The following is a 23,399-nucleotide window of genomic DNA, read 5'->3' as shown; positions in this document are numbered from 1 at the left end:
GGGAGAAGTTGTATATACACTCCTGGAAATTGAAATAAGAACACCGTGAATTCACTGTCCCAGGAAGGGGAAACTTTATTGACACATTCCTGGGGTCAGATACATCACATGATCACACTGACAGAACCACAGGCACATAGACACAGGCAACAGAGCATGCACAATGTCGGCACTAGTACAGTGTATATCCACCTTTCGCAGCAATGCAGGCTGCTATTCTCCCATGGAGACGATCGTAGAGATGCTGGATGTAGTCCTGTGGAACGGCTTGCCATGCCATTTCCACCTGGCACCTCAGTTGGACCAGCGTTCGTGCTGGACGTGCAGACCGCGTGAGACGACGCTTCATCCAGTCCCAAACATGCTCAATGGGGGACAGATCCGGAGATCTTGCTGGCCAGGGTAGTTGACTTACACCTTCTAGAGCACGTTGGGTGGCACGGGATACATGCGGACGTGCGTTGTCCTGTTGGAACAGCAAGTTCCCTTGCCCGTCTAGGAATAGTAGAACGATGGGTTCGATGACGGTTTGGATGTACCGTGCACTATTCACTGTCCCCTCGACGATCACCAGTGGTGTACGGCCAGTGTAGGAGATCGCTCCCCACACCATGATGCCGGGTGTTGGCCCTGTGTGCCTCGGTCGTATGCAGTCCTGATTGTGGCGCTCACCTGCACGGCGCCAAACACGCATACGACCATCATTGGCACCAAGGCAGAAGCGACTCTCATCGCTGAAGACGACACGTCACCATTCGTCCCTCCATTCACGCCTGTCGCGACACCACTGGAGGCGGGCTGCACGATGTTGGGACGTGAGCGGAAGACGGCCTAACGGTGTGCGAGACCGTACCCCAGCTTCATGGAGACGGTTGCGAATGGTCCTCGCCGACACCCCAGGAGCAACAGTGTCCCTAATTTGCTGGGAAGTGGCGGTGCGGTCCCCTACGGCACTGCGTAGGATCCTACGGTCTTGGCGTGCATCCGTGCGTTGCTGCGGTCCGGTCCCAGGTCGACGGGCACGTGCACCTTCCGCCGACCACTGGCGACAACATCGATGTACTGTGGAGACCTCACGCCCCACGTGTTGAGCAATTCGGCGGTACGTCCGCCCGGCCTCCCGCATGCCCACTATACGCCCTCGCTCAAAGTCCGTCAACTGCACATACGGTTCACGTCCACGCTGTCGCGGCATGCTACCAGTGTTAAAGACTGCGATGGAGCTCCGTATGCCACGGCAAACTGGCTTGCACTGACGGCGGCGGTGCAGAAATGCTGCGCAGCTAGCGCCATTCGACGGCCAACACCGCGGTTCCTGGTGTGTCCGCTGTGCCGTGCGTGTGATCATTGCTTGTACAGCCCTCTCGCAGTGTCCGGAGCAAGTATGGTGGGTCTGACACACCGGTGTCAATGTGTTCTTTTTTCCATTTCCAGGAGTGTATAATTAAATAGAATTACACACATACAATTAACTAAAAGAAAAAGCCAGTATAAGTCAAAGACAAACCAGCGCAATTTTATGTTGGCAACACTACGAAACACAAACCACAATACATAATTGGAAAATAAAAATAAGCAGAAAATAGTGGTGTATGAAATAGTGTGTTGTGTAAAACATAAGAAATGACTAGTTCTGCAGAGCAGCTGAAAATTAGACTACAAGTATCATTGTCTAATGAAGAAAATCTCCAAATATGTGCTAGCAGACTGCATATCCCGATGTAGGAGAGAAACCAAGCGGAAATCACCGTAAATAAAAACCAACACAATGTTGACGGGACTCTTTTTCGATCTTAAAAACAAATCAAATTGTAAATATCTTTAATTACAGACCACTGATGATGCTATACATCAATAAAGCGAAAGCCGGCCGAAGTGGCCGTGCGGTTAAAGGCGCTGCAGTCTGGAACCGCAAGACCGCTACGGTCGCAGGTTCGAATCCTCAGCAGTTGAGTCCCATAGTGCTCAGAGCCATTTGAACCAATAAAGCGAAACGCGTGTGTTGAAAAAAAATACGTTTTTTCTTGTCGTTGCAACGACAGTACGAAGATACCCTCAGGAATTAAATTTATATTTTTATTTATTTGTTTATTTATTCAACCTGAGGCGATTAGAGCCATCAGGCCATCTCTTACATCGGACCAAGGTTTCACACACACAACACCTGTTTTACATCATTGTCATTAATCACAATTTTGAGATGAAAAAATGGCTCTGAGCATTATGGGACTCAACATCTGAGGTCATTAGTCCCCTATAACTTAGATCTTCTTAAACCTAACTAACCTAAAGACATCACAAACATCCATGCCCGAGGCAGGATTCAAACCTACGATCGTAGCAGTCGCGCGGTTCCGGACTGTAGCGCCTACAACCGCTGGTAATTTTAAGATGACAAATAGTGTTAAGTGGTCTGAATGTCTGAAGTGACAATGAATGTCTAAAGTGACTATGACCTAATAAAATTAATACTGGTGGTACTTGTACTACTGCAGCTGCTGCCAGTACCGGTGATAATACGAAGGCGTTCAGTAGTTAATGTCACACATTTATTCTCGGATATTTTCGGCTCAAAATAGCGGCATTTTCTGTGGGACTTCGTGTTCCCGTTTCTGCCCCTATAGTTTCATGAAGTCCCGATTGGTGGCGGCGCTTTACGTAGCCTTCAAAATGGCATCTCTAACGGAGGTGTGTTCCAAGCAGAGAACTGTCACTGAGTTTCTTCTGGCGGAAAACCAGAGCATCGCTGATATTCATAGGCGCTCGTAGAATGTCTGTCGAGACCTGGCAGTGAACGAAAGCACCGTCAGTCGTAGGGCGAGACGTCAGTCATCAAATCGCAACAAGGTCGCTCAGACCTGTCAGATCTCCCTCGTGCGAGCAGGCCGCACACAGTTGTGACTCCTGCAATGTTAGAACGTGCCGACACTCTCATTAGAGATGTTCGCCAGATCAAAATCAAACACATCGCTGCTAAACTGGACGTCTCTATTGGTAGTGACGACACACTCATCCACCAACTCGAGTACTCAAAGGTGTGTGCACACTGGATTCCTCATCACCTAACAGTAAACCGTAAAGAACGCGAAGAACGTCTGTGCGGAATTGCTTGCGCATTACGAGGCTAATTGTGACAATTTTTTATCAAACAAGTCACAGGCGATGAAACATGGGTTCATCTTCAAACCGGAAAGAATACGGCAATAGGTTATGTGGTGCCATACCATCTCTCCTTCAAAGAAAAATTTTAAAGCTGCTCCCTCAGGCGGTAAAGTCATGGCGACGGTTTCCTGAGACTCTGAACGGGTTTATTTAGTTTGGTGCAACGGCCAACTCTGAAGTGTGTTGTGCTTGCCACAGGTAATTCAAGAAACGGCTTCAGCGTGTTCATCACTACTGAAAAGCAAACGATCTTCTCGTTTTCCATGACAATACAAGGCCCACACACCCGAGAGGGACTCACAAAACTTCATTGGACTGTTTATTCTTATCCACCCTACAGCCTGGATCACGCATCTTCCGACTCCCATCTGTTTGGCCGATTAAAGGATGTTCTCAGCGGGAAGCAGTACGTGAATGATCGGTACGTTATTGATGCTGGAAGACGTTGGCTCTGCCGTCGAGCAGTAGAGTGGTAGCATGCGGGCATACAGGCCATCCCAGGAATGTGGCGTCAGGCCTTCACATTTAATGTAAATTACGTTGAATAACAGGGTTTTGTAGCCCAAACAGTAGGGTAAAATACGGTATATTGCAATCTTGGATAAAATCTACCTGCTTTCAGAAAAAAGATGTTTTTCGTTACTTTTTGAGCGCCCCTTGTAATAATAATAACAATAATAATAATAATGACAATGTTAACTATAATGATAGTAGCAGATATAAAAATAGTTTATAAGACATCACAGCGTTGTGGTTTAGTTGTTAGCCTTCCCAGGTTCGATTCCGTGCAGCATTGGAGATTTTCTTCACTAATAGCTAAGTATTTGTGGTGTCATAATCATTTCACCTCAACTCCATCAGAAGCGCTAGTCGCCGAAGTGGCATAAAATAGAATGACTTGCACCTGGCGGCAGAACAACCACGGGCAAGGACTTCTGGGCAGCAATGCCATACGATCATTTCATTGCAAGTGTTTTATTGGGAATACTATGGTTTATTTTTTTAATTTTTTTATTTATTTATTGTCCCGTGGGACCAAATTAAGGAGAAGTCTCCATGGTCATGGAACGAGTCAATACATGAAGTTATAACACGATAGTAGAAACAGATAAAATGAAATACAAGAAACATATTCAGGCGACAAGTCGTAAGTTTAAATAAAGAAAATCAACAATGTAACACTGTTTTATCATTCGACAAACTTAACTGAGAGAGAGAGAGAGAGAAACTCCAGTTCTGATTAAGATACGACGGAGTGGCGCTGCATCTACATTTTTTCCACATGCGTAATCAGACGAGTATAAGCATTGTGTTTTGTGCTGCTGTTAAGTGATATTTGTGCAATAAAACAATAAAAACTTTATTGTGTTGTTAGCATATTTCGTAATATCAAATTACGCAATTTTCTCAACGAATGTGTAAGAAGAAGTTCCTGTTTCTCTTGATATGTATGAGAGCAGTGTTTATTCAATAAGACTACGCTCAGAACATCTATGAAAATATTAACAAGGTACTGTTTCACAACCCGATCATCTTCCCAAGCATTTTGGAGAGGCGGCCAATAACTCTCAGGCATTGGCGCCCAGTTATTCCTTATTCGTATTTTCGACTGAATGAATGTGCTTCGAATCTGTTACAGTAAAATACCAACATAATATAAAAGGAAACTTAACTGACGCGGAAATTATATCGAAGAAAATTTTAGACGTACAACGGAAGCTGTCAGAAATGGTTTATTTCTAAAGGGCACCTCTCAGAATTGCATCATTCCCGGTAAAACCCGTATAGAAAGATTAAAAATAAGTTGTCCACAACAGACTAGGCCTGGAATTCATTTTGACGGAAACTAATGAAAGAAAGCAAAGTCTATATAAGCAGGGACTAAAGAAGCAGATTCGCTTTTACTATCTTAGATGTTTGGAAACTTGCCTATAACGTCGCCAAAAGCTTTCATATGCATCACAAATCTAAAAAAAGGGACATTTCTGATGACAGTTGGCTTTGCTGTCCATTTAAGAAGACACCGCGATCTCCTTATCCGGGAAACTAAGGTCACGTACTTCCCACGAGGTCAGGGGATGAATCGCCTAAATATGTGAAATGGTTATTCAGCTTTCCAAGGTACACTAAAAGAAAATGTAGAGCAGGTTCCAGTTACCTGCCTCCAGCTTGTATATCTAAAGGCAAGAATTTAATATCTTACTGTAGTGATTCGACGCCGCCTGCTTTAGATATTATCGTGTCCCAAAAATTAGTCGACAAAACTGTAGAAATATTTTTATACTGGTTCTTTCCATGGATGGATAATGGAATTCTTGGCAGACATGCATCTCATTGCTCTTGTGTTAAACTATTAGAAACAGCCAAACCGAATAGTGTTCCTTTGTTATGCTTTCCTTCGCATAATACGCAGTATTTCCAGTCAGATGATAAAGAGTTCAAATCCCTGAAATCTTAACACACACATCAAAAAAAAGTTTTGCATCACCTCGGTTCCGAGAGTTCCGGAACCTGTACAGAAAATTGGAATACAGATCGACATAAACATCATTTCCGCCCTTATTATTGCTCATGAAAACCACGCATTGTATGTTGTACCGCCATACAGCGAGACCTTCCTAGGTGGTGGTCCAGACTGCTGTACATACCGGTACCTCTAATACCTCGTAGCACGTCATCTTGCATTGATATATGCCTGTATTCGTCGTGGCATACTATCCACACGTTCATCAAGGCACTGTTTGTTAGTACAGATTGTCCCATTCCTCAACGGTGATTCAGCGTAGATCCCTCAGAGTGGTTGGTGGACCACGTCGTCCATAAACAGCCCTTTTCAATCTATCCCAGGCATGTTCGATAGGTTCATGTCTGGAGAACATGCTGGCCACTCTAGTCGAGCGATGTCGTTTTCCTAAAGGAAGTCATTCACAAGATGTGCACGATGGGGTCGCAAATTGTCGTCCATGAAGATGAATCCTCGCCAATATAGTGCCGATATGGTTGCTCTATCGGTCGGAGGATGGCATTCACGTATCGTACAACCGCTATTACGCCTTCCATGCCCACCAGTGGCGTAGTTCGGCCCCACACAATACCACCCCAAAACAGCAGGGAACCTTCCTCCACCTTGCTGCACTCGCTGAACAGTGTGTGTAAGGCGTTCAGTCTGACCGGGTTGGCTCCAAAAACGTCTCCGACAGTTGTCTGGTTGAAGGCATATGCGATACTCATCGGTGAAGAGAACGTGATGCCAATTCTGAGCGGTCCATTCGGCATGTTGTTGGGCCCATCTGTACTGTACAGCAAGGTGTCATGGTTGCAAAGATGGACCTCGCCATGGACTTCGGCAGTGAGGTTGCGCACAGTCTAAATCGTAACACGATGTCCTGCGGCTGCACAAAAAGCTTTATCAAGACGGTGGCGTTTCGTTTCAGGGTTCCTCCGAGCTATAATCCGTAAGTAGCGGTCATCCACTGCAGTTTTAGTCCTTGGGCGGCCTGAATGAGGCATGTCAACGACAGTTCTTGTCTCTCTGTATCTCCTCGATGTCCGAACAACATCGCTTTGGTTCACTCCGAGACTTCTGGACACTTCTCTTGTTGAGAGCCCGTTCTGTCACAAAGTAACAATGCCTACGCGATCGAACCGCGGTATTTGCCGTCTAGGCATTGTTGAACTACAGGCAACATGTGCCTTGTACCTTCTTCCTGGTGGAATGACAGGAACTGATCGGCTGTCGAATCCCCTCCGTCTAAAAGCGCTGCTTATGCTTGGTTGTTTACATCTTTGGGCGGGTTTAGTGATATCTCTGAACAGTCAAAGGGGCTGTGTCTGTGATATAATATCCACTGTCAACGTCTGTCTGGAAACCGGGTTGATACAAAAGTTTTTCGATGTGTGTATTACCGAGCATGTTGAAAATCGATGAAAGGAACCCAGGAAGGAAGATAAGACGACTGCAGTTTGGTGAGCTCTTAATACAGTCATCTACAACTGGAAATGCTTTAGGGCCACGTGCATATTTCTCCGTAATCCTGAAATCATTCTAGATGATAATTACACAGTGGATGATCAGATGCAAGGAGGAGAGAAAGAACAACTCGCCCCCAAGAAACGAATATTTGATGATAAAAATTCAATCCCAACAGACTCTCAGAAATTCGATGCAGAGAACTGTCACCCAGTTATAAGTGTGCCAGTTGTGACACCATTATGTAGAACGACAACTGCCGAATTTCGATGCGAAACTCCGATGCTCGGTAGGCCTACATCTTGCGATCGAGCAGAGTGAAGTAATAATTTTTAATAATAAAATAAATGAATAAATACTGGCTAGAATGTTACTGGATTTCTGAATGCGTGGATGTTTCTAAGTTTTTCGGGTACATTTATTGTGTAGGGAACAAACAACACAATAGTCGCCCACTAGCCAGTAACGTTGCTCTTTACACCGCTTCATGTGTCATCTAACATGCGTGGCTCATGACGAGCTGCTCGACCATTGCACCCCATTATTTATAACTGCCTGCACGCATCCATTGTGGTTGGCAGCATTCACGAATGATTGCTTCTGCTGATTTAATGCGATTTTTTACAACTATTCTGTGCGATCGTCGATGGTCCCTGTATGTCAGTACATAACGTTTGCCTCGTGTTGATTTTTCTGTGGTTGTTCCTTTGAGCTTATGCTTCACAAACACATCACCAACAGTCGACGCGGGCAACTTCATAAAGGTTGTAATGTCTCTAATGGATTTGTTACTCGGGTGACGCCATATGATTATCCCACATTCGAAATCACTGAGCTCTCTTAACCGACCGATTCTGTGGTTACTGCTGATCTACTGACAACGCGATACTCCCCGCCTCGATTTATACTGCCGGGTCTACCTCTTGCAACATCTACTGATCGATTCCCCATTACGTAGAGATGACCGGATATTTTTGATGGGATACTGAATAACGAATATCAAGAGCTCAGATGGAAAACCCGTCTTGAGCAAAGAAGGGAAAGCAGAGAGGTGGAAGGAGTATATAGAGGATCTATATAAGAGCGATGTACTTGAGGGAAAAATTATGGAAATGGAAGAGGACGTAGATGAAGATGAAAAGGAAGGTATGATACATTTCATATACCACTAAAAGACGTTAAGTCGAAACAAGGCTCCGGGAGTAGACAACGTTCCAGCAGAACTACTGATAGCCTTGGAATAGCCAGCCATGACAAAGCTCTTCCATCTGGTGAGCAAGATGTATGAGATAGGCGAAATACACTCAGACTTCAAGAAAAATGTAATAATTCCAATATCAAAGAAATCAGGCGTTGACAGGTGTGAAAATTACCGGACTATCAGTTTAATAAGTCACGGTTGCAAAATACTCACACGAATTCTTTACAGACGAATGGAAAAACTGGTAGAAGCCGATATCGGGGAGGATCAGTTTGGATTCCGTAGAAGTGTTGGAACACGTGAGGCAATACTGAACCTACGACTTAACTTAGAAGACAGGCTAAGGAAAGGCAAACCTACGTTTCTAGCATTTGTTGACTTAGAGAAATCTTTTGATAATGTTGGCTGGAATACTACCATTCTTTCAGATTCTGAAGGTGGCAGGGGTAATATCCAGGGAGCGAAATGCTATTTACAATTTTTACAAAACAAAAATTTGGAGCAGGAATTAAAATCCATGGAGAAGAAATAAAAACAATTGAGGTTTGCCGACGACATTGTAATTCTGTCAGAGACAGCAAAGGACCTGGAAGAGCGGCTGAACGGAATGGACAGTGTCTTGAAAGGAGAATATAAGATGAACATCAACAAAAGCAAAACGAGGAGAATGGAATGTAATAGAATTAAATCAGGCGATGCTGAGGGTATTAGATTAGGAAATGAAACACTTAAACTAGTAAATGAGTTTTGCTATTTGAGGACCAAAATAACTGATGATCGTAGGAGTAGAGAGGATATAAAATGTAGACTGGCTATGGCAAGGAATGAGTTTCTGAAGAAGAGAAATTTGTTAACATCAAACATAGATTTAAGTGTCAGGAAGCTTTTTCTGAAAATATTTATATGTAGTGTAGACATGTATGGAAGTGGAACGTGGACAATAAATAGTTAAGACAAGAAGAGAGTAGAAGCTTCCGAAATGTGTTGCTCCTGAAGAATGCTGAAGATTAGATGGGTAGATCACGTAACTAATGATGAGGTACTGAATAGCATTGGAGTGAAGAGGAGTTTATGGTACAACTTGACTATAAGAAGGGATCGGTTGTCTGTACGCGTTTTGAGGCATCAAGGTATCACCAATTTTGTATTGGAGGGAAGCGTGAAAATCGTAGAGGGAGATCAAGAGATGAATACGCTAAGCATATTCAGAAGGATGTAGGTTGCACTACTTCTGCGGAGATGAAATGGCTTGCACAGGATAGAATAGCATGAAGAGCTGCATCAAACCTGTCTCTGGACTGAAGACCACAACAACAACAGTGCATAATGCCCATCTTGGTGGAAAATCTGTGATATACACTGGGTAGAGGTCGCCCTATAACAGTCTGGTCCTGTGGACTTGAAACATAAAAAACACATAGCGAGTAGTCAATTCTTATGCGTTGGAAGGATTAATTAATTCGAAAAATTCACGTTCTTTGCTCTCATTAGCGTGTGTTCCTGAAGAAGGAGAAACTTGAGTGTCGTTGTCCACGTTTTGTGACGTTACAAATACCCAGATGACTTGCACAGTTTGCGTGTTTTTGGGTATTTGCTGATCAGAAACCCCTGCCTCAATTCCAATAAATCGCTGCATGGAGCACCTGCTTAGTAGAAGTAGAATCAAAGTTGCGTCCTCAGTGCTGTCTCTCCAAGCGATAACGGGACATTGGAGCTGCACAGTCTGACAAGACGCCTCGAAGGATCATTTCAAGCATCGAGCGTGCACGCATTGTAACTCTTCGACGAAAAGGATTGTCAGTACGATCTACATCTACATCTACATATACATGGATACTCTGCAAATCACGTTTAAGTGCCTGGCAGAGGGTTCATCGAACCACCATTACAATTCTCTATTATTCCAATCTCGTATAGCGATCGGAAAGAATTTACACCTATATCTTTCCGTATCATCTCTGGTTTCCCTTATTTTACCGTGGTGATCGTTCTACCCTATATAGCTCGGTGTCAATAAAATATTTTCATATTCGGAGGAGAAAGTTGGTGATTGGAATTTCGTGAGAAGATTCCGTCGCAACGAAAAACGCCTTTCTTTTAATGATTTCCAGCCCAAATCCTGTATCATTTCTGTGACACTCTCTCCCATATTTCACCATAATACAAAACGTGCTGCCTTTCTTTGAAGTTTTTCGATGTACTCCGTCAGTCCTACCTGGTAAGGATCCCACACCGCGCAGCAGTATTCTAAAAGAGGACGGACAAGCGTAGTGTAGGCAGTTTCCTTAGCAGATCTGCTACATTTTCTAGGTGTCCTGCCAATAAACCGCAGTATTTGGTTAGCCTTCCCCACAACATTTTCTGTGTGTTCCTTCCAATTTAAGTTGTTCGTGATTGTAATACCTAGGTATTTAGTTGAATTTACGGCTTTTACATTAGACTGATTTATCATGTAACCGAAGTTTAACGAGTTCCTTCTCGCAATCATGTGGATGATCTCACACTTTTCGTTATTTAGGGTCAACTGCCACTTTTCGCACCATTCAGATATTTTTTCTAAATCGTTTTGCTGTTTGATAACCTACATGTCGAACTGGTGTACACCACAGCGGCGCCATTCGAACTTTCAGACGCTGCCGCGAGACATAAAACATTGAACATCTGCCCCACAGTGGTCACCCGCGGTCAGCAACACCAACTGATAATTGCTCCTGCAAATTAAGGCTCGTAGGCATCCGGCCGAGAATCCAGCAGCACTGTACGCTGAATTTTTGGAAATGACTGGTAGCTCTGTGTTGATCCAGACTGTACCCAGCTGCTGAATGTGGGGGTGGACAACAAACGTTCCAGGAATTCCGAACCAAGGGTACAGCATGGAGGGTTTGGTCGGCATCAAGTACGGGTGTCGGGCTCCTCTCGCCGCTACCGAGGGCAATTTAGGGACTATGTAGTATCTGCGAGGCAGTACCATCCAGCCTACTGTCCAGTCTACACTCTACATTTCACCGAAAGGTTCGCCTTTCGAGACAATAAGGTACAGAGCACACCACACCCGTGTCGTCAATTGAATGGGATGAATTGAGATATCTACTGACCTGAACTCGGTTAAGCGCGTTTATGATGAGTTGAAGCTTGCTGTACCTCGCCGTAGAGTCCTCCACACACACTGGATGACACATGCAGGGCCGCTGTTGAAAATTGCGACCGGTTTGACCAGCGAAGTCTCCACCATATTGTGAACAGAATGCCACAGAGTATCCAAGCATCTTAAAATGCTCGGGGTGAAGCAACACGGCATCATATGGTACCCAGAAGCAGAGTTTGATTTCAAAATGAGCAAAGATGTACATTTTCGAAGACTGTGTTTATTATTTTTTCTGTTTCACAATAGAATCTAACCTCACACATGTTACCAGATATTCAAGTGGCTCAACTTCTTTTTGAGCAGTATATAAGCTTTATGACTTTTATCTGAAAGAGAAAGAATCACCATGACGTAGTTTCCCTTTTACGCAACGAGCCCAAGCTGGAAAACGGTTACGATATTGTGGTATAATGATAGAGGCTTGTTCGTTAAAAAGACTGGCGGCAGAAAAACTCGAAAAAACTTAGGAAGGAGGCATGGTTGAAAGTTTTGTCTAGAACGTAAGTTACTTTCAGAGATTTCTGTGTTCAAACAATAATTAAGAGAGCCTGAAACACGAAATCACCTGACAAAGAAGAGTAAACTGTAACTTTTAGAAACAGAAATGAGTCTCAATTGCTTGTATTGAAAAGTTATATCAGTGAATGACATTACGATATCACATCAAAAGTACAATGAAGCTGTTATTATCGACATACTATTTGTGTTATGTCTAAGAGTACGGCACCTCGCAGAACTTATAAACAGGCACCATATCAGTTCGCTACGAAGTTACCCCACCATCACATTCTGTACTGAGGTAAAATCTTCCACATCCATGGGCGTCAGCAGAAATTTATGCAAGAGGGAGCAAGATTCAAAATGTTCAGTTCTTCGTACAACTGATTAGTTGTCTTTGAGCCCCAAGAAATAAATTTCATCGGAAGTACACAAAGAGTACTGTATCTTAAACGTTTTGCTAGCTATCCAGTCAACCTTTTTTTTTTTTTTTTTTTTTTTGGAACTAGATCGCTACTACATCCTAAAGGTAAGCACACTTCTTTAATTCTGTAAAGTAATTTTTTATGTTACTAATACGATTATAGATAAAGGAAACCTTCTAAAGCAACTGCCAAAGTGATCAGGAGACCAAACTCCTAACAGCATAGTACTCAGCCTAAATGGTCTTCGTCTGCTTGATCTGACACGATGTTGTGTAGCCATGGCAATTGGACTACAGAAACTACGGTTGCACGCCGTATAGGTTAAGAATCATGTAGCGCAAGAAGGTTCACACACACTTTCGACTTTGACATTTTACAATTTTTTCTATCGCGGGGCGCAGAAATTTGTATCTTTTTCTCTATTATGGCCCGCAGATGAATTATGGGTGAATGAAACTACAACATAGCATGACCATGTTCTTCATACTCTACTACAATAGCACAAGCATGTAAATTTGAGTGAAGTTTCAGCATGCCTTGACGGATCAGATGCAAACTGACTGTTGAGATTAAGATGTGTGCAAGTGAAGTGGCTGTTCTTGCGACGGGACGAGACAGGTGTTGGGCAGATATAGCGCAACAATATTTATAGTGTGCTAGGTGTATGCTAAATCCTTCTGAAACACATTAGGAGCTATACAAGGAAGTGACAGAGAAAACAAAGGACTGATGACGGACACGAACGCAGCTGCCATGTTTATTTTGTACTGAGAATCAGTGCGGCGGTGTCTGTTCCTTTCTGCAGCAATGTTCTGCATAGAGTCACATCCCCCAGGACTGCAAAATAACATCGAAACTACCGCCACGGTATAATTTCCCATGAGCAACCAGACAACCAAGAAATGCAATATTCACTAAAGCCATTGTGTTATCCCTTGCATGCGACTGTCAAGGTGAAGTCCCCGCAGTGCGACCGACTTTTTGAAATTATCTAGACGGTGATGCAGGTTAAGATCCCAAGTATCTGAACACTGCAGCCATTCAAGCTGGTAGGCTCTCGTTTACGACTAGTTGACCAAAACAGAAAATTCGGAATTTTGTGTGATACTCAATAGTGTTAAAAAAAGTCGTGTCATACAATGTCATTCCGTGATACAATGGTCAGGCTAATAGGTTCGCATGCAGGAGATTGTGGACTCGAATCTCATCAAGAGCCGTATGATTTTATTTTTAAATCCTTATCGAAATGACTTTGATCATTTTTATTCAATTAACTGGTTTAAATGTAATCTTTTATTTCTATTCCTTTATCAGAGCATTTTAATCACCGTATGAACTTTTTCATTTGTTTCATTTCTCTTTATATCATTCTTTTTCCAATTTAAATTTTTGTGAATATGAATTTAATTGTATTTATCTATTATAATATTCAATTATTTAAATATTCTGATTCATCAATTATAAAACAAAAGTTGAAATAATCTATTTATATTAGTGCAATGGTGTGAAAAATGTATTCTTGTTACCAGGTGTGCAATTTTTTTGCACGATATTCGTTATACAAATATAACATAAATATCTATTGCTGTGTGGACAAAAAGACACAAATGAAAATTTAACTGAAAGATGGGTTTATAAGTAAAACGAAATTCAAGCAAAATGAGAAATACACGTAATAACGTGGTCAAAAAAACATGGTGATACAACGAAAGAAATTAAATGGAAATTAATAGATAAAATTAATTAAAAACACGTGAACAAAGATTTCAATTGGTGGTATAATGATAGGAAGCAAAATGAGAACAAATGAAGAAGTTATATTATAAATAAAATTGTGACATAGAAATGGAATTAAAAATTAATTTTAAATCAATTAAATAAATAAAAATGATGATCAAAGTCATTTCGATAAAGATTTAAAAATAAAAAAAAATTGTAAGCCCGATGTTATTCGAGCTCACGACCTTTGGAACATAAATCCGCTATCCTGTCCATTACACCACGAAAACAAACTATTTACGCGCCTTTTCTAACGCTATTGAGTCTCACACAAAATTCTGAATTTTTTTTTCGCCAATTACTCACAAACGAGGGTCCACCAGGGTGAATGGCTGTAGTGTGTGTTACATGGGAACTTAACCTACACCACCGTATAGAGTTTCAAAAAGCGATCGCACTGCTGGGGAGCTCTCCTTGTGAGCAGAATACGTGAAAAATATGAAATTAATAACAAGTCTACCACAAATCCAGGAGTGGACAGGTGCTAACTCTTGCACCTCCCTCCCTTGCTGATGCTTACGAAGGTAGATTACTTTGATATGTAAACAATAACCATACTGAACGTTACACACAAAGAAAAATGTATGTAGATGTCATTTCCTGATTTAACTATCTGAAGTTACATCCAGTTACGAGTACTTGCTATATCGGGGCACTTCGGGGCAAATAGCCCACCAACATGACAATACCGTAACATGAGTTGCCTATGGCCAAAGCGCAGAGGCCATGAGAACGCAAGCAAAACAATGCGTGTCAGTACGGCAATAACACATCATGTTATAGAGAATAACTTCATAACCTACTGCTGCTATTCCAGGCGCTCGCTTCGCGGGCAGACGGCAGTGGGATCGGTCCTAGGAGGCGAAGCTACCACGTTCCTGCCTACCTCCGCCACATCACCTGGCAGTAAATAGCTTGCAAGCACCCCCCACTCCAGCCCTCTCGCCCAGCTCGTATCAAGCAGTTACAGCAGCAGCCAGTCATCCAGCCCGGGATCGACACCTTCCAAAGCTACGTGGAGCTGCCAGCAGTCACCATCCTGATTACGCAGAGATTTTGCTCTCGAAGCTCAGGCCTCCCGGACTTTAGTATCTTGCTCGTTACTGTGATTTTGTACAGAGACAATCGTCTCGCAGATTGCTCCTGAAGACTTTGATTCCATCATATCGATCGTAACTTGGCCATTCTAAGCGAACAGTAAGTCAGAGACTTCGATTAACAAATTATTTATATGGTGTTTTATGAATTTATGGTCCAGGACGGAGAGGAGTGTAATTATTTTATTGTTTATTGTCTACCTGGGTGTTACTCTTCCGCACCAAATCCAACGCGGACTGCATCAAAACCCACATTATGCAACGAGTTATGATGTAAATATTTCCATAACTTTACTGTGAGCCTGATCATTAAATATCCGACAAGGAAAAGAAAGTCGGAACGACTGAGAAAAAACTGCTGAGTATCAGCAAAGATAAACAATAAAAGATACTCCTCGAATCAGAGTAACTTGTAGATGCTATCTACAACATTTTGTCTGATTGCAAAACTTCACCATCAGTGATCTTATTGGATTTATTGCATTATTTTCATGATTCTGCTTTTTCGCAAGAGTATTGGGAATTGTTGACGGTCACAAATACTGCTGCCTTGTTTATGTTGTATTGGGAATCCGCAAATCAAGGTATTGGATCTGACTCTTACTGCAGCTCGATACGGACATTACGAGGAAGTCCAGGGAAAAGACTTAAGGCTCTATTTTGGTACTGTTCTGTAAAGGTTAGCATACATATTGACTGTAGACCAGCGCCAAAGCCGACCCACCAGCAAGAAATAGGTATAATTTCCCGTGAACAGCATGTCAACAAAAAATCCAAGATACAAAGTGAGAGCTATAGTCACAGTATTTCATCTTGCGATCGGTAACATGAAATATGCAGTTTAGTAGAGTCGTAGTCAATCATTACTAGATATTAGTGAGAATTGTGTAACGACCAAAAATCCTGTACCCAGAGCCCAGGTGGGGGAAAAGCCGCTCTTCTACGTCCACGTCGACACTCCGCAATCCGCATTGCACCGCCCCCTACACCCCCTCCTCCCCCTCCCCCTCCCCCCAGGCCACCTAGTCCACATCCCAAATGGCTGTCGAAATACTGAAGATCGAAATTTGGTGTCACTTGGCTTTCAAACACATCTAAATCCTTGTTAGGGGAGATCGAGAATACTGCCTATAACATGACATTCCTAACTGCTTTGGTGGTTTCGGTCTACTTGTCTATTGTCGGTGCTAGAGCGAGCTTTCAGTATCCAGTGGCAGCGGGCTGCTTGTCAAACCTGGAGGTGATGGGTCAGTTTTAACCAGGTCTCGAGGTTCATATCAAGTCTGGTGACCTCATGGTGTAGCAGTAGAGGGCATTAACCCAGGTCCATCAAGAACCGTTTTCGAGTAAATCTGCGGGAGTTTGTCGCGTAATTTCCGTCACGCTCGTCACGTCGCTAACAGACGAATGGATTCTGGCCGTGGTCGGGAGTGAGACTTCTCGCGACGCCACGAGTGCCGGACGAAAGGGCCATGTCTCTGGGGTTACCTCAATGAAGCATCAGCAAAGAAGCTCTGCTCACCACACCATGCTGCTAGGAGAAATGTTACTCTGTACCTCTGGAGGATTGATAAGCTGTGTCCACATCCCACAGAACAAGCACACACATACCCGATAGTCCTCTGTGGCAGGTGAAGAGTAACGCGATGCCACTCGATAAGGAATTGTTCTCATGTGGTCTCTTTCAAGTTACTTCGCATCGTAATTCTGCTATACAACGCCTTCTCGAGACATGATCGGTGTTCTTCACGGTACTGAGTAACCACCTGTCGCTCTGCTGACTTGATATTCAACATTCAATCCTGATCGTAGCAGCGACTATGGATAACAAAGAAAAGGGACTGATGGCAAATTTATGTAATTGCTATGTGGTGGTGGTGCGATCCAAGGAAGAAACCACTTAAGTCAACACAGACATTCGTTCCCGTCCAAAACACTTTCCTGTAATGCTGCTCACGGTCTATGCCAGTTTTGCTCTCCAGCAGTTAGCTCGTCCACTGCGTCTGAACTAATAAAGTTTGATAAAATCCTCATCATGCAGTGAGTCAAAAGTGGAAAACAACTCCTTAGTGGTTTGAGAAGTTCTGTTTGTTTTATGCTGATACCTTCTTCTTTCAGAAGACTAAGCCTTGTCTCTGCAGTCACAGCTTCCTCTCTTCAACAGTCCTCTTCACCTCCACGTATTAAGAAAATCCCATCTCACTGATAATATTTTTTAAGCAGGATGTTCTCGGTCACCCCTCGTTTTCTTCCCTACGATTCTTCCTTCGGAGATATTTTGTAAAAAAAGAAACACGTCTAACTAAGTGTTAGTGAGTTTTCCGCTGGCCTGTCACTTGCAGTGGTTCTTTCAGATCTCCAATTTGTTGTAGAACCGTCTCATTCGTTTTTCTGCCAGTCCAGATAGTTCTTGTAATTCCCCTCCAGGACCACATTTCCCCAGCTTCGGGGCGCGCTTCCTCCTTCTTTGCTAACATCCAGATTTCTCATCTGTACGTCAAGGCACTCATACAGATGTCTTTAAAAATCTTTTCTTTGTTTTGACGCTTATGTGCTTGTTCAGCCAAACGCTCTTCTTATTTTGGAAGGCACTCTATTCTTCTGTTGATTTCCTTGAGAAATCTATTATTTTCCCTCACAGTGGTACCCAGATAGTGAAATTCAGTTGTCTATCGAGTTGCTCACTGCCTGTTTGTTCGAAAGTCTTACCTCCGTCTCCTTTCTCTTCTATAACCACGACTTTCGTCTTTTTAGTATTTACTTTTAGTTTTGTTATTTCGAGATTTAAGATAAACATTTTATTTCTCTGAGAGGTCATTGGCAAATCTGATGCAGTGAATATGCCTACTATCAATTTTTATTTCAGTTCTCTTTTCTTTCATTTTTGTTATTGCCTCCTCGATGAGCATATTAAATAAGTAAGATGATAGACGGTACAGCTGTTCCAATCCCCCTTCGACCGTCTCCTGTGCCGATGCAAAGTATCTTTCGTTTAATTGCCAGTGACTGTAAATGCTCTTTTTGCACATTTAGTGACCATAATAATTCATTTTAGATGTATAGGTTTGCCGAATACGTCTAGTAGCTGGTGGATGTTACTTAAAAATTTTGTCGCTGAAGACGATTTATCATGTCATCGCGAATCTGACGTTTATACCACTGAACCGATCAACTCTTAAAAAAAAGAAAAAAAAAACTAATTACAGTGTCCTACCAATAGGAGTAAATTAACTTGATGATTCTGGTGCTAGCTGATGAAATGATATCCTGTGGTGGTCAAGCTATTTCCAATAAACACGGCGGATATGGGCCGGAAATGGGGCAAATTGCCTGCTGTTCCTCTAGTGTATTAGTCTCATTTCTTACCTTTTACGATCTATCCCACGCGCTATACAGTCTATTACGAGTGCTTTGATTAACCATTTGCAACGTTATTTCCTGTCAGTGATGACATACAGCAGACATGTAGGTATGCGAGTGTGTGATTGAGCGTAAATGCATAATCGATTCTGACATGAATCGCTAACAACTGATCTACTGTGAGATGTTTCCTCATATTCAGTTTAAAAATTCATTTGAAATACACACATCAAAAAAGGTTTTGCATCACCTACTCCTGAAAGTAGACGTTGACTGTGGATATTGTATCACAGACATAGTCCCTTTGACTGTTCAGAGACCTCGCTAAACCCGGCCAAAGATGTAAACAACCATGCATGAGCAGCGCTCATTAGACGGAGGGGGTCCGACAGTCGATCAGTTCTAGTTATTCCACCAGGAAGGAGGTACACAGCTCGTGTTGTCAGTAGTTCAAACATGCCTAGACGGTCAATACCGCGGTTCGATCGCGTCCGCATTGTCACTTAGTGCAAGGAAGGGCTCTCAATAACGGAAGTGTCCAGGCGTCTCGGAGTGAAGCAAAGCGATGTGGTTCGGACATGGAGGAGATGCAAAGAGACAGGAACTGTCGATGGCATGCCTCGCTCAGGCCGCCCAAGGGCAACTACTGCAGTGGATGACTGCTACCTACGGATTATGGCTCGGAGGAACCCTGACAGTAACGCCACCATGTTGATAACACTTTTCGTACAGCCTCAGGACAACTTCACTCCCGACGTCCATGGCGAGGTCCATCTCTGCAAGGATGACACCATGCAGTGCAGTGCAGATGGGCCCAACAACATGAAGAGTGGACCGCTCAGGACTGATATCACGTTCTCTTCACCCACGAGCGTCGCATATGCCTTCAACCAGACAATCGTCGGAGACATGTTTGGAGGCAACCCGGTCAGGCTGAACGCCTTGGACACACTGTTCAGCGCGTGCAGCAAGGTGGAGGTTCCCCGCTGTTTTGGGGTGAGATTATGTGGGGCAGACGTACGCCACTGGTGGTCATGGAAGATGCCGTAACGCCTGTACGATACTTGAATGCCGTCCTCCGAACGATAGTGCAACCACATCAGCAGCATATTGGCGAGGCAATCGTCTTCATGGACGACAATTCGCACCCCCATCGTCCACATCTTGTGAATGACTTCTTTCAGAAAACGACATCGCTTGACTAGAGTGGCCAGCATGTTCTCAAGACATGATCCCTATCGAACATATCGGATATATTGAAAAGGGCTGTTTATGGACGACGTGACCCACTAACAACTCTGAGGGATCTACGCCGAATCGCCGTTGACGGGTGGGCCAATCTGGAGCAACAGTGCCTTGATGATCTTGTGGATAGTATGCCACGACGTATACAGGCATGCATCAATGCAAGAGGACGTGCTACTGGGTATTAGAGCTACCAGTGAGTGCAACTATCTGGACTACCACCTATGAAGGTAGCGCTGTATGGCGGTACAACATGCAATGTGTAGTTTTCATGAGCAATAAAAAGGACGGAAATGATGTTTATGTTATTCTCTATTCCAATTTTCTGTACAGGTTCCGGAACTCTCGGAACCGAGTTGGTGGAAAACTTTTCTTGATGTGTGTATTTGACAGTTGTTAACAAGACTGGACATCCGCACTTTTCCGGTTCCATTGGATAACTTATTCTGGTTTTTTTTTTTTTTTTTTTTTTTTTCTTCTACGTCGTTGTATTGCCGCTTGTTCGGTGTTCGCATATGACTATCAGATATAGATTTAGGATTTAAATTTTATATCTGCAACTCGGCAAGTCACCTATCCACTATCTTAATGAAAATAGGGACTGTGGGAGGAGGTAGGGAGGGAAAGTACTCACATGCATTATTTATGTCTGAGCCATATGTTGTATTATAACTGTGCATGCAACTTGTTTCTGACATGGACAAATACCGGAACGGTAGTGTAAGCCCTCTTGCAAGTCTGACTGGTGTACCTAATCAACGTTCAAAAACCTAATGCGTGGTCTCGGAGTAGTTCACTATTTCCTGTCTGTCAAATAAGCCCTTACAACGACAGTTCTACAAAAGTCCTGATTTCGGGACACAAATTATGTTACTCATCAGTCTTTAATCCCTAGTTTCTATTCTTATCCTTTTATTCTGTTTATTAATCTTTAAGTCCATTCTCCCAACAACAATATCTACAGAGTAAAGCAATTTACTGGAGGAAGGTAAAGTAACTGGGCTGCACACATCCAACAAGTCCTGTGTGACGTCAGACAATGCAGTCCATGGTGCGTGCATACAGATCCAGTCCATTACTTTCACAGATATTACTCCTGTTAAGAAACAGAGAGAACTGGTAAACAGAGCGTGATTGGAGGAACACAAAAACTAGGGGGGTGGGGGTGAGAGGTGTTCTCTGTCAGGAAGATTTCATTCAAACTACCTGTACCTAGGCCGTTAACTGTCTTTACTATGATGTGAGAAAGTCAAGAAATCCAGTCATCGTTCTGGTAGCTTTAAGAAATTAACTGGTAGCGAGCCGTGGCGGCTCTGCTGGCCTAACTACCTCTGGCACCGGTATCGATAGTCACATCCCTTGTGACTGGTCTTTGGTTTTCCTGGTTGAGGTGTGGAGCCTCGGCGCGGAGGCAGTGAGCTGTGAACGGCAGGTCGCGGAAGGTGGAGGACTGGAGCAGTGCCTGGCGGCAGGGTTTAGTTGAGCCGATTTGGGTTTGATAACGCATGTACCCAGTCGGATCGCCAAGCGAATTGTCGAATGTTGGGCAGCCGCTAAAGAGGGTGACGAACGTCATGTTCTGGATCTGCCTCCTTCTGTTATTATAAGAGGAGTTAAAAAGATAATTGACGGTGGGGATAGTGCACCGTACCATACTGACTATTGATATTCCGACCCTGTGGTTTTATTGTTTAAAAGGAAAACTGGCGCAATATTATTGTGTCTTGTTCAGTGAATAATATGTATTTGTTTGTTCTGCAGTGTGACTTGGCTTGACAGTGGCCAAAAGTTCTTAGTGCGTCTTCTTTGAAGCCACATGATTCTGTTAATTGGTTAACCACTTGTGTGCACCCGCTTGGGGTGCGATGTTATGAACTGAAGTGGTAACACCGGTGAGTGGCACTGTACCCGGTGACAATGTCATGGTACTGTGTCAGGTACTGGGTTTGAATCTGAAATCTAATTGTGATTTAGTAAAGTGTATTTATTCTAACCTACGTTGATGTGTTTTTGTCATAATTGCGTAGGGCTACCACTGAGTGAAATTTTCTGCTTTGCTTAAGCTCACCGTAACTAGTGTTTCTTAAGGCGTTTTAGCAAAACTTATTCATGCCTCGGGGGATTTAACTGCAACGGCTCTGTTTGTACCTACATCTTGGCAGTTACATGTACTCGCTTATCATCTTACGTAGACAGAGGCGTGTGTATTTATTGTGTACGAGAAAATCCATTCTAATTATCTCTATCAGTCTTAGCTAGTTTCCCTGGTCTGATTAGAAAACCTTATGAAGGCGCATATATATATATATATATATATATATATATATATATATATATATATATATATATTAGTTATTTTATCTGATGTTACGATTTGTATTTATGTTGCTAAAGGGACTCTCATCATTTGTTAGTGTATGTTCTATTATTGTTTGAGGGTATTATGTTCAGTAGATTGCGAAACACGCGAGTCTACCTTAGTGTTTGTAGTCGTGACTTCTGGGCCGCGACATTGGCGGCATCCTGCCCAACGCCCGAGGTGTGAGTTATAGCCACGGGAGCGCTTTGCCGCGTCGTCTGTAATACCTAGCAGAAGTTGAGTAGTTGTCTTGTCCCTTGGAGCTATACCTGCGTAGAGCGACTGCTGCCAGGGTTGTATGCTCTGGAGTTTAGCGGGATTAACTCATGAACTTTTGTAAATTATAATAAAGCTGTTGACGCTCTTACTGTTCATAAAAGAAGAGTGTTCAAATTCTCTACTAATTGTTCTTCATAAAATAGAATTTGCTCTGTATTTGGTACATGTAATTTTCCTTTACTGAACGATTCAAATCTCATTCTTACTATCTAACTCAGATGCTTTGTGTTTATTGAATACTGTTTCCTTTTGCTTATATTAGTACATTTCAGTAGTATGTCACTTTATATGTCACTATAATTCTGATGGTTTTCATTTTTCTATTAATCTGGAATTTAATTTATCAGTATGTTTTTCTTAAATAAATGTTAATTTGGTGAAAACGACGAACTATCTGATGGGTCTCCATTCCACGTGTTGATATTTGATCTTTTCCTTTCTTGAACCTGTTACCTGGGTTTGAGGTAGAAACGACCAAACTCTAAAGATACTGTTCAAAGTAGTCGGCAGATATTCTTAATATTCAGGGCTATTACAGCTCAATATCCCACAGATAACGAGACCATTAGAAAACGAGTGGGAGCTCAGAACTGACAAAGATGGAGAAAAATTATCGTGGCAATAGCTTTAATTGTTCTGACGATTAACGACGTAAATTTTAACACTAGATATCTGGACTGGGGTTTGAATGCCACTGAACGCGAATACAAATCCCATGCCTGACACACTCCAACTCGCTCGGTCGTTGCAGCTCACGTAAAGGGATGACCCATCAGTCAGACGCCAGGAAGCTCCATGTTGTTTAGAGAACTGCAGACAACGCTGTCATTAACGTGGTGAACAGTGGATAGAAGTTTTCTGAAGTCATAAGTCATGGTG

This window comes from Schistocerca americana, chromosome 1 (genome assembly GCF_021461395.2).
Source record: "Schistocerca americana isolate TAMUIC-IGC-003095 chromosome 1, iqSchAmer2.1, whole genome shotgun sequence".
Classification (NCBI taxonomy): Eukaryota; Metazoa; Arthropoda; class Insecta; order Orthoptera; family Acrididae; genus Schistocerca; species Schistocerca americana.
Note: the sequence above shows the minus strand (reverse complement) of the source record.